General features: G+C 43.9%; 1 protein-coding gene across 3 annotated transcripts in view; it reads right to left on the reverse strand.

The window, feature by feature from the left end:
• MIPOL1 (mirror-image polydactyly 1) overlaps positions 1 to 17,894 on the reverse strand; it is a 384,033-nt gene that overhangs the window by 363,582 nt on the left and 2,557 nt on the right. For all 3 annotated transcript variants that reach the window (XM_040412311.1, XM_040412310.1, XM_040412313.1), the window contains one exon: positions 16,598 to 16,661. The gene's annotated coding sequence lies outside the window, so the exon portion shown is untranslated. Of the gene's footprint in view, positions 1 to 16,597; positions 16,662 to 17,894 lie in introns of those variants that run through there.

Genomic DNA, 17,894 nt, shown 5'->3' on the forward strand with positions numbered 1-17,894 from the left:
GATAACCAACGGTGAAGCATGCTGTAACTGCGACGTGGCAGTCGCAGAAAAATGCAACTTGGTTTGGGAAAAAAAATGAAAATAAAATAAAAAATACACATGATTTATAAAACAAAAATGGTCATTAGCACCAAAAATAGACAGACCACTAAGGAGTTAAGCAAGCTTTTCTTCTTTTCCAAAATGCCCCTTCCTTAGTAATATAATCTCCAAAGATAGTTTCTTTCATGTCTTAATCGCTTCATAATCACATATTATTTGGCTTCAGGTTAAAACAAACTATTATTGTGATTTTATCATGACTGAGATTATTTGCTGGTTATCCACATATGAAGGTCAATGAGGAAAAACTGGCAGTAAATTCGCCAACTTCAACTGAAAGCTCTGAACATTGGCTTTGGCCCAAAAATTATTTCATACTAAAGAGCCTGGCAACTTTGGGTAGAAGATCATTACCCTGCGCCACTCCAAATACACAACACTATATGGCCAAAAAGTATGTGGACCCCTGCACACGGCCAAAAGTATGTGGACCCCTGCACACGGCCAAAAGTATGTGGACCCCTGCACACGGCCAAAAGTATGTGGACCCCTGCACACGGCCAAAAGTATGTGGACCCCTGCACACGGCCAAAAGTATGTGGACCCCTGCACACGGCCAAAAGTATGTGGACCCCTGCACACGGCCAAAAAAGTATGTGGACCCCTGCACACGGCCAAAAGTATGTGGACCCCTGCACACGGCCAAAAGTATGTGGACCCCTGCACACGGCCAAAAGTATGTGGACCCCTGCACACGGCCAAAAAAGTATGTGGACCCCTGCACACGGCCAAAAGTATGTGGACCCCTGCACACGGCCAAAAGTATGTGGACCCCTGCACATAGCCAAAAGTATGTGGACCCCTGCACACGGCCAAAAAAGTATGTGGACCCCTGCACACGGCCAAAAGTATGTGGACCCCTGCACACGGCCAAAAGTATGTGGACACCTGAACATATGAGCTATCCCAGTCCAAAACCATGAACATAAGAAGGCTACTTTCACACTTGCGGCAGGAGGGATCCGACAGGCTGTTCACCCTGTCGGATCCGTCCTTCCGCTATTTCGCCGCTCCGTCCCCCTTGACTATAATGGGGACGGGGGCGGAGCTCCGGCGCAGTACGACAGTTTGCGGTGAGAGGTTGCCGGACTAAAAAGTCGGACAGGCAGAAACTGGTGCCCAAGGTAGGTCGTTTGGGCAGGTAGTACAGATAGCTGAGAGGGGACAGCTTGTGAGGATGATGGGCCAGGCTGCCCATATGAGCGGGGTAGGGGCCCATGAATGTGTCTACTTTGTTCTAATTGTTGGGGCACCTGTGGACCCTAAATGTGGAGGGGGCCAGACAACTTTCTAGCGCTGCAAAAATTTCGGTGGCGTGGCTGCCTCCAGAACAATCCCGAGAGCTGGGTTCTTAGTATACGTTCTGGAGGCAGACTTCACAAGAAAGGGGCTAGGCTTCTAGCATAAAGATCAATTTGATCTTCCTGGGATGTTAAACTGCCTCAGCAGGACGCAGTGTTCTGCAGCATCCGCGTAATGGCAAACTTGGGGGGGGGGGGCACAGAGGATAACGTACAGAGGCCCCTACCCCTACCTAGCAACAGGGAATGGATTTCAAAGACAGGAAGTGAGAGGTTTGGTAAAACTGGACAATCAATACATGTGTAATAGCTGTCCTCCCTTATAGCATAGCACATGGCATACGTTATCCTCCCTTATAGCATAGCACATGGCATACGTTATCCTCCCTTATAGCATAGCACATGGCATACGTTATCCTCCCTTATAGCATAGCACATGGCATACGTTATCCTCCCTTATAGCATAGCACATGGCATACGTTATCCTCCCTTATAGCATAGCACATGGCATGCGTTATCCTCACTTATAGCATAGCACATGGCATACGTTATCCTCCCTTATAGCATAGCACATGGCATACGTTATCCTCACTTATAGCATAGCACATGGCATGCGTTATCCTCCCTTATAGCATAGCACATGGCATACGTTATCCTCCCTTATAGCATAGCACATGGCATACGTTATCCTCCCTTATAGCATAGCACATGGCATACGTTATCCTCCCTTATAGCATAGCACATGGCATACGTTATCCTCCCTTATAGCATAGCACATGGCATACGTTATCCTCCCTTATAGCATAGCACATGGCATACGTTATCCTCCCTTATAGCATAGCACATGGCATACGTTATCCTCCCTTATAGCATAGCACATGGCATACGTTATCCTCTGTGCCCCCCCCCCCCCCCAAGTTTGCCATTACGCGGATGCTGCAGAACACTGCGTCCTGCGGAGGCAGTTTAACATCCCCAGGAAGATCAAATTGATCTTTATGCTAGAAGCCTAGCCCCTTTCTTGTGAAGTCTGCCTCCAGAACGTATACTAAGAACCCAGCTCTCGGGATTGTTCTGGGGGCAGCCACGCCACCGAAATTTTTGCAGCGCTAGAAAGATGTCTGGCCCCCTCCACATTTAGGGTCCACAGGTGCCCCAACAATTAGAACAAAGTAGACACATTCATGGGCCCCTACCCCGCTCATATGGGCAGCCTGGCCCATCATCCTCACAAGCTGTCCCCTCTCAGCTATCTGTACTACCTGCCCAAACGACCTACCTTGGGCACCAGTTTCTGCCTCCCCCTTTGTCACCTAGCCGTTTCCTCAACCTGTAATTGTTCATCGTTTTTATGTTTTTCTGTAATTTATGTTTTAAAAAACAAAACAAAAAAAACTCAGTGCTAAAAATAAACTGTTTTATTTTCAGCAAATGTATTGTTTGCTCTCTTTATTAAACACATGAAATAGTAAAATGTAGGTATCACACACACATATAACACTTTATAATTGTACACGTTTACTATTAATTAATATAAACGACATACACGTAACTATATAAAAATGATTTATAAATCATTTACACACAAATATTAATTTATGCAAACCTAAAATAAATATCATTTCTTGTACATTTTGGATTTGATAAAACATATCTTCATATACAAATTCTACACTATTTTAGGTCCATATGCACACGATAGTATAGACCAGTGATGGCGAACCTATGGCACGGGTGCCAGAGGTGGCACTCAGAGCCCTCTCTGTGGTCACCCGCACCCTGGCAAAAGTCTATGGTGTACCAATATGCCGTAGACTTCTCCTGCCAGTCATCATCGCAGGGCGCACTACGAACAGCGCAGGCAGCGCACTGAATGTAGGCAGGCTATTATAGCTAAAAGATAAAGTACATGGAAGATATACTATATTGGACTGTAGTATTAAAGGGAACCTGTCACCTGCAAACCGACCACAGTACCTTACAGTATCCTCCAGTGTGTTGCTAATAATGTTTTTCTTTCCTTTTTGTGTTTCTTCATACTTGTTAAAAACGCTGTTTTAATGTCGGTTGGCGCTGTCTCCGAGTCAGGCTTGAAGTCAAGGGGGCAGCGGCCTCCCTGCTTCAAATAAAGCTAAGTCCGCCCCTTACCCCCTCTTCTAGCGCATGCGCGGTACGCTGCTTTTTACAGCGCAACGGCCGGGCGTGCGATCGAATTGTCCGGCGCATCCGCAATCAGCAAAATGCAGGCGGGTGAGTGAGGATCGCGCTGTAACAGGCAGCGTAGCGCGCATGGCCATGGCTGTGTGAATGCAACCTTAGCCTCTTTTTTCAACCCATTCAACTAAGTGGCGTGGCTTAGAAGAAAAGGGCCACGGTCTCTGAAAAGGGGCATAGCTGAAGATGTAACAATGTACACCAAAAATGCGCTGCCCCCCCCCCCAAAAAGTAGACTAAGCCAACCAACAGGAGGTCCAAGAGTGCACCAGGTTTAGCATCCAACTAAAAGTATACATGTTTAATATTATTGTAAGAATTTGCACTAAAAAGCTATAGACCTGACCTTTCGCATCTAATGTGCTGCTGAACATCTCTGCTGAGGGGGTCTAAACGTGAGAGAATATAGAAGAAGAAAAAAAGTTTACTGATTACCAACTTTGCTCAACGTTTGCAAATTTCGCGCTTCAAAAACATAAAAAATAAAATAAAAAAAAGAACAAGTGATTGCCCTGCACTCAGAGAGCCCTAAATGAGAGATAAAGCAAAATGTCACAAATGTAAGGAAAAGAAAACTACAAGTGCAGACAAGCCGCCGAGTCCAGGCTTCCATGGGTTGAAATGCAACAGCAACACCTTGTGGTCACATTTGCGTGTTGCAGCCTGCATTTCTCTGAGGGAGATAAACAGGTTTTCTGAGATTTTAATATTATGCTCTGGATAGGTCATCAGTATCTGATCGGTGGGGGTCCGACACCCGTGACCCCACCGATCAGCTGTTTGAGAAGGCAGCGGCACTCGCAGTAGCGCTGTGGCCTTTTCTTTGCTTGCCTACGACACGTTCGTCTGTCTCCGGGTCTAGGCGCAGCTCAGCTCCATGAAGTGAACGGGGCTGAGCTGTGAAAACAAGCTGCTATACAATGTAGAAGGAGCGCTGGTGACTGCTCAAACAGCTGATCGGCGGGGGTCCCGGGTGTCGGTCATCAGTATTAAAGTCTTGAAAAACTGTTTTCACCTTACTTGCATAGTACTGTGTGTATGCAAAGAGCATGTGTGAAATAAGAAAGTGACTTGTTAAAAATACCTTTAATAAATAATCAAGTGGGTATAGGTATATATATACCAACTGTGAAAGAACTACGTTGGCTGAGAATACTCAGTAGGGGAGTAGTGGCCCCTTGGACAAAAAAAACATACATAATGACACGGTAAACACAAAAATGGATAGGTACGGGAAAAATAATTAAATAATTAATTATAGCCCGATGTGTACAGGGCTAGGAACAAAAACAACTACCCCTAGAGTCCCTAGAGGTCTGCTGTGCCCAGGGCGGCCCCCTAATGGTGGAGGTTCCCTGTCCCCGTACCTAGTGCTAACCGGTCCCTGGAAATCCCTACTTACAAATGCTCCAGGATAAACAAGATAAAGAATAACAGGTGCTCTATATGGATGTGCGTCACCGTTACTTTCTAAAGATCAAAATCTGTTGGTCACTGTTAGTTCCCAACAAAAAGAGGGTCACCAGTAATCCCCGACGCGTTTCACCTAATACTTATTAGGTTCATCAGGGGGTAAAATGAATTGTGGTACTTAGCTTTGCGACCAGATATTAAGACCACAATACATTTTTTTGCTGCTGGTCCCCAAGAAAAGGAAATGGACCCCTTTCGTCCCGCTCAGTGGTGCAGGCGGGAGAGATGGGGGTTTGTCCAGGCAGAGGTCGGGCTTTATGGGTCCAAAGGTGACCAGGGACCGGTTAGCACTAGGTACGGGGACAGGGAACCTCCACCATTAGGGGGCCGCCCTGGGCACAGCAGACCTCTAGGGACTCTAGGGGTAGTTGGTTTTTGTTCCTAGCCCTGTACACATCGGGCTATAATTAATTATTTAATTATTTTTCCCGTACCTATCCATTTTTGTGTTTACCGTGTCATTATGTATGTTTTTTTGTCCAAGGGGCCACTACTCCCCTACTGAGTATTTGCAGCCAACGTAGTTCTTTCACAGTTGGTATATATATATACCTATACCCACTTGATTATATATTAAAGGTATTTTTAACAAGTCACTTTCTTATTTCACACATGCTCTTTACTTAAACTATTGTGACAATTTATCCTATTATAAAATCTCTAATACTGATAGTTACTGTGTGTATGCCCCTTTAAAGGGCTTCTATTAGAGGTCTATAAAAGATCCAGCAACACGGAAAGGGCGTGCGGTGCCTAGCATCTAGCTGAAAAGGACAACTGCCAGATGCAACTGATATACATGTGTCTACTCCCTATGATGCTGATAGGAACGAGCTGATGGAAAGTAACTTGCTATGCTCCTACTAAATGTCCTTTCCAGCTTGATGCCAGTCTAGGTCCCTCCAAACTGGGGAGTTGGCCACTGCATAGTGGGAGCACACGCTTCACCATAAATTAAATACATCCTCCGGCAGTCCGTCTGTCTGCCACCTACACCAGTGCATTGCTGGTGGGAATTACAGTCATCGTTTACTCCAGAAAACTGGCGTAAATGATCATATATTGTATGCGGTGCAGCTAATGGCCCAGACCCCACCACAACCCCTTTTCGGAAAGTAGCGATAGTGGTGTAAAAACGCCAATTTATTCACAATGGCGTTTTTTGAAAGTTGCAAACACAGGGTTTGTGACTTTTTTTTTATGCCAGAATGGCGTAGAGTTTTTTTTAAATCTTCCCCAAAGTAGCAAATATAAACTCCTGGGGACCCAGGGGTATAACTAGGGCCTCGTTCACATCTCAGCCTGTTGGATCCTCTACTTCACCGCCAGATCCGCATTGAATGCAATGAGGTGCGGAGGTGATCCAGCGTGTTGAAACCGCCACCAGAATCCTCACCTTCCTGAAGATGACTGCTGGACCCCAACGGTATGAATTTTCAGTAAACATCCGTGCAGAAATTTGGGGTTGGATTTAGTGCAGATACGATGTGGCTTTCAATGGGGCAAATTCGGTGTTCCGTGTAGGCAAAATTCACATTTCGAGGATTTGACAGTCATAAGATAGTCTGACCCCCGAACTATCTGGGACGTAGCACAGTACTTATGGGGCTGAAGATTCACACGGTACACACTATGCTCGCTATTGTTGCACAAAAGGATCTGATTCCTGAGAAGTGTTACTCAAACACCTATTCAATGCCAAGTTACAACGGCTTCTGGAATCAGTAACTCTTCAGATGGTCACATTACTAAAGCCTGCTGGAAGGTGGATTCTGGGGCCTGCACCTGAGTAAACAGTCTCAAGGATGTATCAATACACACGTGTCAATGCACAGGCGACTTCGAGGCTGACGAAGAAATACTGTGGTCATGTACCGCATTCCTGATAGAAATAAATCTTCTGTAAATGAAGGTAATCTTATGAAGAAGAAGACAATATACTTTGCATGAGAAAGGAAGGAGTTCACACAGCCCAAGATGGAGAAGGAAGGTGAAAACCTTATTTCTTAATTATTAAAAATATTAGAAATATGTAACAGCAGGTCTCAAAACAAGCATCTGAATAAGAGAACGCTCAGGCACAGAATGACTGTTGTGGGCATGGTCCGTGAGGCACAATGAAAAAGAAAGAAAATCCATGCTTTATTAAAAAATAATAATTGTACACATAATTGGTATTGACGCGTTCATAACGACCCAACCTATAAAACCCTCATTCCATAAAAGGAAATTAAAAATATTGTTTAAATTGCTGTTTTTTTGCCTATTTTGCCTCCCCAAAAAAAAAAAAAAAAAAAAAGGGATCAAAATGTCTAACGTACCCCAAAATTGGTACGGATGAAAAGTTAAACTCAACACACAGGACATTGTTTTCCGTCTTGCATAACGGGAACCAGACGGATCCGTTATGCTTCCCCATAGACTTCTATTAAGACCGATCAAAACTGAATGCCTTTTAAAGGCTTCCGTTTTGCATTCCGTCATAATACAAGTCTATGGGCAGCATAACGGATCCGTCCTTCTGTCTTATGGATTCTGTTATTTTCCGTTATAACGGAAAGCCGTAAACGGAATCCCTACCGCTAGTGTGAAGCAACCCTAACTGGTATTTTACTCTTACTAGAAGACCATGTATGAGCTTGATTGCCTGCATAATACACTGCAATACTTTTGTATTGCAGTGTATTATGCCAGTCAGTGTAAGGCTAACAGGCATCCTATTAGGCCCTGCCAGGGCCTCCAGTTGCAATAACAACCCATTGGCATGCCATGATTGGGTTATGACTAAGAACTGAGAGAAGTTCGAAACATGTTAACCTGCCACGGTGGTGGGTGGAGGTGGACACTGGACGCATTTATACCATGAAGTTTAATAAAGACAAAGCAACTGCGTGAATCATCGGGTGCTGGAACTCTTTGTTTTGTACTATGCCATGATTACATCATGGGTGGCAATGTGGTCACAAAGGGCGGTCCTTCTGTCTGTCTAACTACTTAGAGGCCACGGTGTTTAAACAGCTGGGATAGATGTTTCTAGAATCCCTGGTGTTGCAGCATGGTGTCGTCTGTATATTACAAGTACCACTGCAAGGTGCCATCATTGCGCTGTACTGACCCTTTTGCCGGTTGCATCATGTGTATCGGCAGCTGTATCTTACAGGGGAGGGCTTTCTCTGTGAATGTCTGCAGTAAAATCAGCAGTTAACACAGGCATTTACATGTAGAGGTCACTGAAGCTTCTGCAGAGACTGAAGCCTTCACTTCAGAAAGTGCAATTTATACAATTTACTGATATAATAACTTCTCCCGTCATTCCTCAGCAATACTTTCTATATCCACACTTTAAAATACAGGACTGAAAGAACTTACTCATGACATCACCACAGCTCATCTGAGAGAACCCACTTGTGACATCACAGCAGCTCACCTGGCAGAACCCACTTGTGACATCACAGCGGCTCACCTGAGAGAACCCACTTGTGACATCACAGCAGCTCACCTGAGAGAACCCACTTGTGACATCACTGCAGCTCACCTGAGTGAACCCACTTGTGACATCACAGCGGCTCACCTGAGAGAACCCACTTGTGACATCACAGCAGCTCACCTGGCAGAACCCACTTGTGACATCACAGCAGCTCACCTGGCAGAACCCACTTGTGACATCACAGCAGCTCACCTGACAGAACCCACTTGTGACATCACAGCAGCTCACCTGAGAGAACCCACTTGTGACATCACAGCGGCTCACCTGAGAGAACCCACTTGTGACATCACAGCGGCTCACCTGAGAGAACCCACTTGTGACATCACAGCGGCTCACCTGACAGAACCCACTTGTGACATCACAGCAGCTCACCTGACAGAACCCACTTGTGACATCACAGCGGCTCACCTGAGAGAACCCACTTGTGACATCACAGCGGCTCACCTGAGAGAACCCACTTGTGACATCACAGCGGCTCACCTGAGAGAACCCACTTGTGACATCACAGCGGCTCACCTGAGAGAACCCACTTGTGACATCACAGCGGCTCACCTGAGAGAACCCACTTGTGATGTAACAAGAGCCGTGTTAGCCAATAAGCCACTCTAGAACCCCAGGAATATGAAAGGAATACTATAGCTAACCAAAAGCATCATAAGAATGTGGAATGTATAAAAGTGAGCATAATCAATTGTGGTAGAGGGGAACTTTGTCGTCTATGTTGTGGGCACAACGGGCACATGTACTAAAGTGTTTGGGCCTGTTTTTAGCTTTTTAGCTTCAAAAATGCTTATTTGTTTTTAGTCACAATTACTACTGAAAATGCGTGTGTTTTGGAGGCATTTGCACCTTGTTCATCTATTTAGATTTTTTTTGGACTAATTCAGAAGTTTTCTAACTTCTGTGCCTTTTTTTCCGACCTATTTATGTAGGTGCAATCTATTTTGCACCTCATTTAGTCGAAAAAACATCTAATTTCTACTCCACTCCCGGAGATCTGGCGTATTTTTCTACCTGTTTTTAGTGGTGAGTTGAACCACATTTTGCCTTAAAAAATACCCTTTCATGGAGACGTGCGCCTACTTTCAGCTCACTCTCGACACATTTTCATGCACATACTAGTTAGATCAGTCTTAGTGAATATGAACCTGTCATACTGATAAACAACCACTAGAGGTCAGACTAATAACAATACGCCTAGTCTAATTCAGGAAGTGCGGTGAGACTTCTGATAAATAGTCAGCAAAAGAAAGACAGGCGAAGCTAATACGCCTGTCTAATTTTACACCTAAAAACAGGTGAGTCTGATATGTGCTCCAATGTACTTGGATCCCCCCACCCTTTAAAAGCCTGTGTTTGAGGGCTCATACACACAACCGTATGCATTTTCGGTGTGAGAAGTGCATGTACGCGCGCCCTCAGTAAATCTGTATGTGCAGTTACTTACTACTAAAACCTATATGTAGTGAGTATGTACGACTGATTATACAGCGTGTGTAAGCATGTACGTCCATGGTAAATGTGTCTGTACACACTGTATACTTGTGCGGTATGTACTTTCTAAAGACAGATGGGGGGAATATCTGAGGTCAGTTTTGCTTCAGTCTGTGTTGGAGTACTTAATGCCACATTTATCAAATTTCAGACGTTGTGTGATAAATTTGTCTTTATCCTTAAACCAAACGCTTTTGTCTAGAAAAACTCCTCCCGTTTTCCTACCCCACCCTCCTCCTGGAGTGAGATTGCAACTTTTTTTTAAAAAAAGTGTCAATGATAAATCTGGAGTTAAAGGGGCTGTCTCACTTCAGCAAGTGGCATTTATCATGTAGAGAAAGTTAATACAAGGCACTTACTAATGTATTGTGATTGTCCATATTGCCTCCTTTGCTGGCTGGATTCATTTTTCCATCACATTATACACTGCTCGTTTCCATGGTTACACCCACCATGCAATCCATCGGTGGTGGTCGCATTTGCACACTATAGGAAAAAGCTGGGAGCGCACATAGGCTGGTGCTCTTTCCTATAGTGTGCAAGCACGACCACTACTGATGGATTGCATGGTGGTTGTAACCATGGAAACGCGCAGTGTAGAAAGTGATTGAAAAATGAATCCAGGCAGCAAAGGAAGCAATATGGACAATCACAATACATTAGTAAGTGCCTGGTATTAGCTTCCTCTACATAATAAGGGTCTATTCACACGTCAGCATTTTTCTTTTCCAGATTTCCGTTCTGTTTTTGGTGGATCCGTGTTTCCCCAAAAACCTTCAGTTTTTACCAATTGTACATTCACATCCGTTCAGTTTTTCCGCAAAAAAAAGGAAGGTGGAATATATGTTGCTAGGGTACTAAATATTTTTTTTTCTATTTCCTGGAAACTGATCCACAATTGCGGATGACATATTGATGCATTCCGCATGTCATCCGCATTTTTGTGGACCCATTGACTATAATGAGACCACAGACTGCATTTTGCGGACAATAGTAGGACAAGCTCTTTTTTTTTTTGCGAACCCACACAACGGATATGGACAGCATTTTTTGCGAGGCTATTGAAATGAATGGGTCCCTGTTCCTTTCCGCAAATTTGCGTAACGGATTCAGATTACAAAATACTGACGTGTAAATGGACCCTAAGAGCTCATGCACACGACCGTACATATTTTGCGATCCACAAAAAATACGGATGACATCTGTGTGAATTCCGTATTTTGCGGAATGGAACAGCTGGCTCTTCATAGAACAGTCCTATCCTTGTCCGAAATGCGGACAATAATAGGACATGTTCTATTTTTTGGAGGAACGGAAATACGGACATATGGAATGCACATGGAGTAACTTCTGTTTTTTTTGTGGACCAATTGAAGTAAATGGTTCCGCATACGGGCCACAAAAAAAAAAAAGCAACGGACAGGGAAAGAAAATACGTTCGTGTGCATGAGCCCTAAATGTTATTTGCTTAAGTGAGACAACCAGGGGCGTAGCTAAAGGATCATGGGCCCTGGTGCAAGAGTTCAGCTTGGGCCCCCCTTCCTTCAGTGCTTTATGGCCAGGGGCAGGGAAGCACATTGCCTTCGTGCTGCCTAAGGCAAACATTGAAACGGCACCCCCATGTACAAATTCTTGACCTAACCCCTTCCCTCCAGCCAGAGGTGTAACTTGACCAGCACGCACTGTCTATAATACTGGTGTCTTCTTATGTGGCACAAGGGTCTTTGGGCCCCTCAGGCTCCTGGGCCCGGTAGCGACTGCTACTTCTGCACCCCCTATAGCTACGCCCCTGGAGACAACCCCTTTAAGCTCATTAGCATAGCTAACAACGCCCACTTTCCTACCCATATTTCAAAACTGGGGGAAGTGGTGTAATAATTCAAAAAGCCGCAACATTAATTTTTTTGCACAAGTGCAGACCTTTCAAGTGTCCCTGTTTGCTCCATAAATGTCCCTCTTTTTGATCTGAGGTACAGATTTGCATTATTACATTTACAATATTGTCTGCTTCCTATCTGTATATTAGAGCCTGTCTTGTAGATTATTTCATTAATTAATGCAGTTGCAGAAATGTCTATATTCAGATATTTTGTGCCATTTCGTAAAATAATGTGTATAGAGATGCAGGAAAAATGGAGCTTTCACACAATGAACCGTAAGTGTCCCTCTTTGACCGTCCAAAAAGTTGGGAAGTATGCAAGCAAGTGCAAAAGTTGAGGAGACATGAGGTACAGAGAGGACGGACAAGAGAGACGGTGGTAATGGAGACTGAATACAAGTGCTGCTGCTCATCAGCCACATCCCCACCTCCTCTCTGTACTTCTTGTCTCCTCATGATCTCCATTCCTACAGAGAATCATCTGAAGATCTTATTATCTGCATTCAGGATCATAATCCCTGACAAGCAGAGCAGAAAGGATGATCAGGCAGCTCTTTACCTCAGAGTTGTGAAGTAACTTGTCCTGCTGTGTGATTAGGACAGGTTTTGTGTGTACTAATAGGACGCGGCCATTTTATTTCTCCTAATGATTGCTCCCCAGACAAAACGAGCCATTCTAACTAATGAAAGGTATTTGGAAATATATTTATAATAATGTAATATTTAAGGATTTTCAGTAATTTTTTTTTTTGAATTTCCAGAGAACCACTTTAACCCCTTAGGGACCCATGACGTACCGGTACGGCATGGTTCCCGAGTCCTTAAGGACCCATGACGTACTAGTACGTCATGTATAGTTCCGATCACCGCCGCCCGGTCAAATCATTGAGCAGGCACCTCGGCTAAATGCGCGGGGGGGGGTCAATTCAGACCTGCGGTTTGTCGCTTTTACCTGGTGCGGCGGCGGTGGTGCCATCGGGTCCCCATGGGGCTGTAGGGGGGACCCGATGGCATGGAAGGCAGCACGATGCCTTCCGGTGAAGAGCCTGTGAGATCCAGCCCCCTGGATCTCACAGGCCGGAAGCTGTATGAGTAATACACACAGTATTACTCATACAGCCAATGCATTCCAATACAGAAGTATTGGAATGCATTGTAAAGGATTAGTCCCACAAACGTTCAAGTCCCAAAGTGGGACAAAAAATAAAGTGAAAAAAAAAGTTGAAAAAATAAAGTTTTTCCCCCCAAAAATTAAAAGTTTCAAGTAAAAATAAACAAAAACGTCATTTTCCCCAAATGAAGTAAAAAAAAAATTGGTAAAAAATAGGGGGGGGGGAGTATACATATTAGGTATCGCCCCGTCTATATCGACCGGCTCTATAAACATATCACATAACCTAACCCCTCAGATGAACACCGTAAAAAATAAAAACTGTGCTAAATAAACAATTTTTTTTGTCACCTTTCATCACAAAAAGTACAACAGCAAGCGATCAAAAAGGCGTTTGCCCACCAAAATAGTACCAATCTAACCTTTACCTCATCCCGCAAAAAATTAGCCCCTACCTGAGACAATCGACCAAAAAATAAAAAAACTATGGCTCAGAATATGGAGACACTAAAACATCATTTTTTAAAAAATTTTTTTAAATATTATTGTGTAAAACTTACATAAATAAAAAAAAAGTATACATATCGGGTATCGCCTCGTCCGTATCTATAAAAATATCACATGATCTAACCCCTCAGATGAACACCGTAAACAATTTAAAATAAAAAAACTGTGCTAAATAAACCATTTTTTGTCACCTTACATCACAAAAAGTGTAATAGCAAGCGATCAAAAAGTCAAACGCACCCCAAAATAGTGCCATTAAAACTGTCATCTCATCCCGCAAAAATCATATCCTACCCAAGGTAATCGCCCGAAAACTGAAAAAATTATGGCTCTCAGACTATGGAAACACTAAAACATGATTTTTTTGGCTTCAAAAAAGAATCCTTTGTGTAAAACTTACATAAATAAAAAAAAAGTATACATATTAGGTATTGCCGCATCCGTGACAACCTGGTCTATAAAAATATCACATGATCTAACCTGTCAGATGAATGTTGTAAATAACAAAAAATAAAAACGGTGCCAAAACAGCTATTTCTTGTTATCTTGCCTCACAAAAAGTGTAATATAGAGCAACCAAAAATCATATGTACCCTAAACTAGTACCAACAATACTGCCACCCTATCCCGTAGTTTCTAAAATGGGGCCACTTTTTTGGAGTTTCTACTCTAGGGGTGCATCAGGGGGGCTTCAAATGGGACATGGTGTCCAAAAAATCAGTCCAGCAAAATCTGCCTTCCAAAAACCGTATGGCATTCCTTTCCTTCTGCGCCCTGCCGTGTGCCCGTACAGCTGTTTACGACCACATATGGGGTGTTTCTGTAAACTACAGAATCAGGGCCATAAATATTGAGTTTTGTTTGGCTGTTAACCATTGCTTGGTTACTGGGAAAAATGGAAAATATGCCAAAAAAGCGAAATTTTGAAATTGTATCTCTATTTTCCATTAATTCTTGTGGAACACCTAAAGGGTTAATGACGTTTGTAAAATCAGTTTTGAATACCTTGAGGGGTGCAGTTTCTTAGATGGGGTCACTTTTATGGAGTTTCTACTCTAGGGGTGCATCAGGGGGGCTTCAAATGGGACATGGTGTAAAAAAAAAAAACAGTCCAGCAAAATCTGCCTTCCAAAAAGCGTATGGCATTCCTTTCCTTCTGCACCCTGCCGAGTGCCCGTACAGTAGTTTACGACCACATATGGGGTGTTTCTGTAAACTACAGAATCAGGGTCATAAATATTGAGTTTGGTTTGGCTTTTAACCCTTGCTTTGTAACTGGAAAAAAATTATTAAAATGAAAAATCTGCCAAAAAAGTGACATTTTGAAATTGTATCTCTATTTTCCATTAATTCTAAAGGGTTAACAAAGTTTGTAAAATCAGTTTTGCATACCTTGAGGGGTGTAGTTTATAGAATGGGGTCATTTTTGGGTGGTTTCTATTATGTAAGCCTCGCAAAGTGACTTCAGACCTGAACTGGTCCCTAAAAATTGGGTTTTTGAAAATTTCTGAAACATTTCAAGATTTGCTTCTAAACTTCTAAGCCTTGTAACATCCCCAAAAAATAAAATATCATTCCCAAAATGATCCAAACATGAAGTAGACATATGAGGAATGTAAAGTAATAACTATTTTTGGAGGTATTACTATGTATTATAGAAGTAGAGAAATTGAAACTTGGAAATTTGCAATTTTTTACAAATTTTTGGTAAATTTGGTAATTTTTTATAAATAAAAATGAATTTTTTTTACTTCATTTTACCAGTGTCATGAAGTACAATATTTGACAAAAAAAACAATCTCAAAATGGCCTGGATAAGTCAAAACGTTTTAAAGTTATCAGCACTTAAAGGGACACTGGTCAGATTTGCAAAAAATGGCCAAGTCCTTAAGGTGAAATAGGGCTGAGTCCTTAAGGCAGGGATGCCCAACCTGCGGCCCTCCAGCTGTTGCAAAACTACAACTCCAAGCATGCCTGGACAGCCTACAGCTATCAGCCTACAGCAGGGCATGATGGGAGTTGTAGTTTTACAACAGCTGGAGGGCCGCAGATTGCGCATCGCTGCCTTAAAGGGAACCTGTCACCAGGATTTTGTGTATAGAGCTGAGGACATGGGTTGCTAGATGGCCGCTAGCACATCCGCAATACCCAGTCCCCATAGCTCTGTGTGCTTTTATTGTGTAAAAAACTACGATTTCATACATATGCAAATTAACCTGAGATGAGTCCTGTATGTGAGAAGAGTCAGGGCCAGGACTCATCTCAGGTTAATTTGCATACGTATCAAATCGTTTTTTTTTACACAATAAAAGCACACAGAGCTATGGGGACTGGGTATTGCGGATGTGCTAGCGGCCATCTAGCAACCCATGTCCTCAGCTCTATACACAAAATCCCAGTGACAGGTTCCCTTTAAGGGGTTAAAGGAGCTTTCCAGTCAAAAATAAAAAAAATCAACCATCACGCGGTATTTATATGCCTTCCCTACTTACATTGCAGAGGCTTTCCGCTTTCTTTTAGTCCCGGTTACTACATATTTTCCACATTGCAGCACCTAGCACCTCCATGACTAGTAAGTGTGTCCGCTGTATAGCAATCACCTCTCAGTACATAGAAGTCAGTGGGCAGCTGCACACAACTAAGCCCCGCCCACAAAGGCCAAAATGTAAAACCTGTCGCATCATGACGCCTGAGGGGGGCAGCCATCACTGTACATTATGTGATAGAGTCTGGGTATTGCTTATGCTGACTCTGAGGTAACTCAGCCCCACTCTGCAGTTATGGCGGCACAGGCTCCAGCTGCGGCCTAGTGGAGGACAGCAGGGGATCTCTGTAATGGCGCCATTAAGGTGACTGAAACTTTGGGAACATATAAAGCTCCATGACTTTGGCCAAAGGATTCATTTTTAGTTTCTGGCTGGAGTGACCCTTGTCCTCCGCAGCTCATGTAGGTGCACCCCGCCTCACCATGTCCAGCTCATCAATTATATCAATGCAAAAGCAGAAAGTCTTGAAGTGCTCAGCCCTACCTGGTTTAATGGCGATTAGCATTCAGTCCTCCTGCTGCGGGGCGTCCGTCAGTCTTCAGCCATCCTGTGAGGTGGTAAGATACAACACGGTATAGTCAGATCACACCTATCTAGCATACTCCAACGCCAGCGTAGCCCATGGCAACCAGACGGCGGCTGAGAACGAAATCAGGGATCTTAGTGGTTGCTATGGGCCCAGTCGCCTAGCAACCACTAAGATCCCTTATTTCATACATGAGGCCCAGAGTCCCTTCCACTGGTTCTCCGCTGCCTATATACTCCATGCATTTACCACAACCGGAGCCTTATCCATCATGCACGCAGTTGAAGCATCTCTAGGTAAGATGAAGGCACACTGGGCCTCATTTATCAAAAGCAACCAATCAGCACTCACCTTTCATTTTTTCAGAACACTGTAAGAAATTAAAGGTGAGCTCTGATTGGTTGCTATGCGCAAGACGATAAATGAGACACACTGCGGCACATTTACTATAGTGTCCGCAGCTGTTTTAGGCTTTTTTTTTGTTTTTCGTCTCATTTACTAATGAAATTGCACCTGTTTTGGAGGCTATTTAGATTTTTTTTACACTAATTCAGACGTTTCTAATTTCTGCTCCAATCCCGGACTGGCGTACATTTCTGCCTCAGTTTTGAGTGGCAAGTTGCTCCCCATTTTGCCCATACTCATGGAGACGTGCGCCTAATTTCAGCTCAATTGCGCCACATTTCCATGCGCACACTAAGCGAGTTGTCAAATCGCATTCACTTTGCTGGTACTGTATTAGGCCTCACGCACGCGGCCCGCGAACACATGAATGGGTCCGCAATCCGGAGCTGCGGTGCGGAACGGAGGCACGGAACCACTAAGGAGTGCTTCCGTGGTGTTTCCGTCCGTGCCTCCGCACCGCAAAAAAAATAGAACATGTTCTATTTTTTTGCGGTGCGGACGGATCACGGACCCATTCAAGTTGAATGGGTCTCGATCCGTCCCGGCCGCCGCACGGACTTTGCCCGTGAATTGGGGACCGCAAACACGGCCGTGTGCACGAGGCATTAAGCTATGGTTTTTTTCAGCATGGAAATCTGCGCAGAAAAAAGCACATGGAATTCGCACCGTGTGCAGGTGGCCTAAGGGTATGGGCGAACGCACATAAGATCCGTATGAATTTCTGCGCGGATTTATGTGCGCTTCTGCAGCGTATCCGCACCAAAATCCACAATGTCTAAGGGCCGGTTCACACTGAGTTTTTTTCGGTCACTGATTTTGGTGAGTTTCTGCCTCAAAACAGCCCCCATC

The sequence above is a fragment of the Bufo bufo genome, chromosome 11, assembly GCF_905171765.1.
Source record: "Bufo bufo chromosome 11, aBufBuf1.1, whole genome shotgun sequence".
NCBI classification, from domain to species: domain Eukaryota; kingdom Metazoa; phylum Chordata; class Amphibia; order Anura; family Bufonidae; genus Bufo; species Bufo bufo.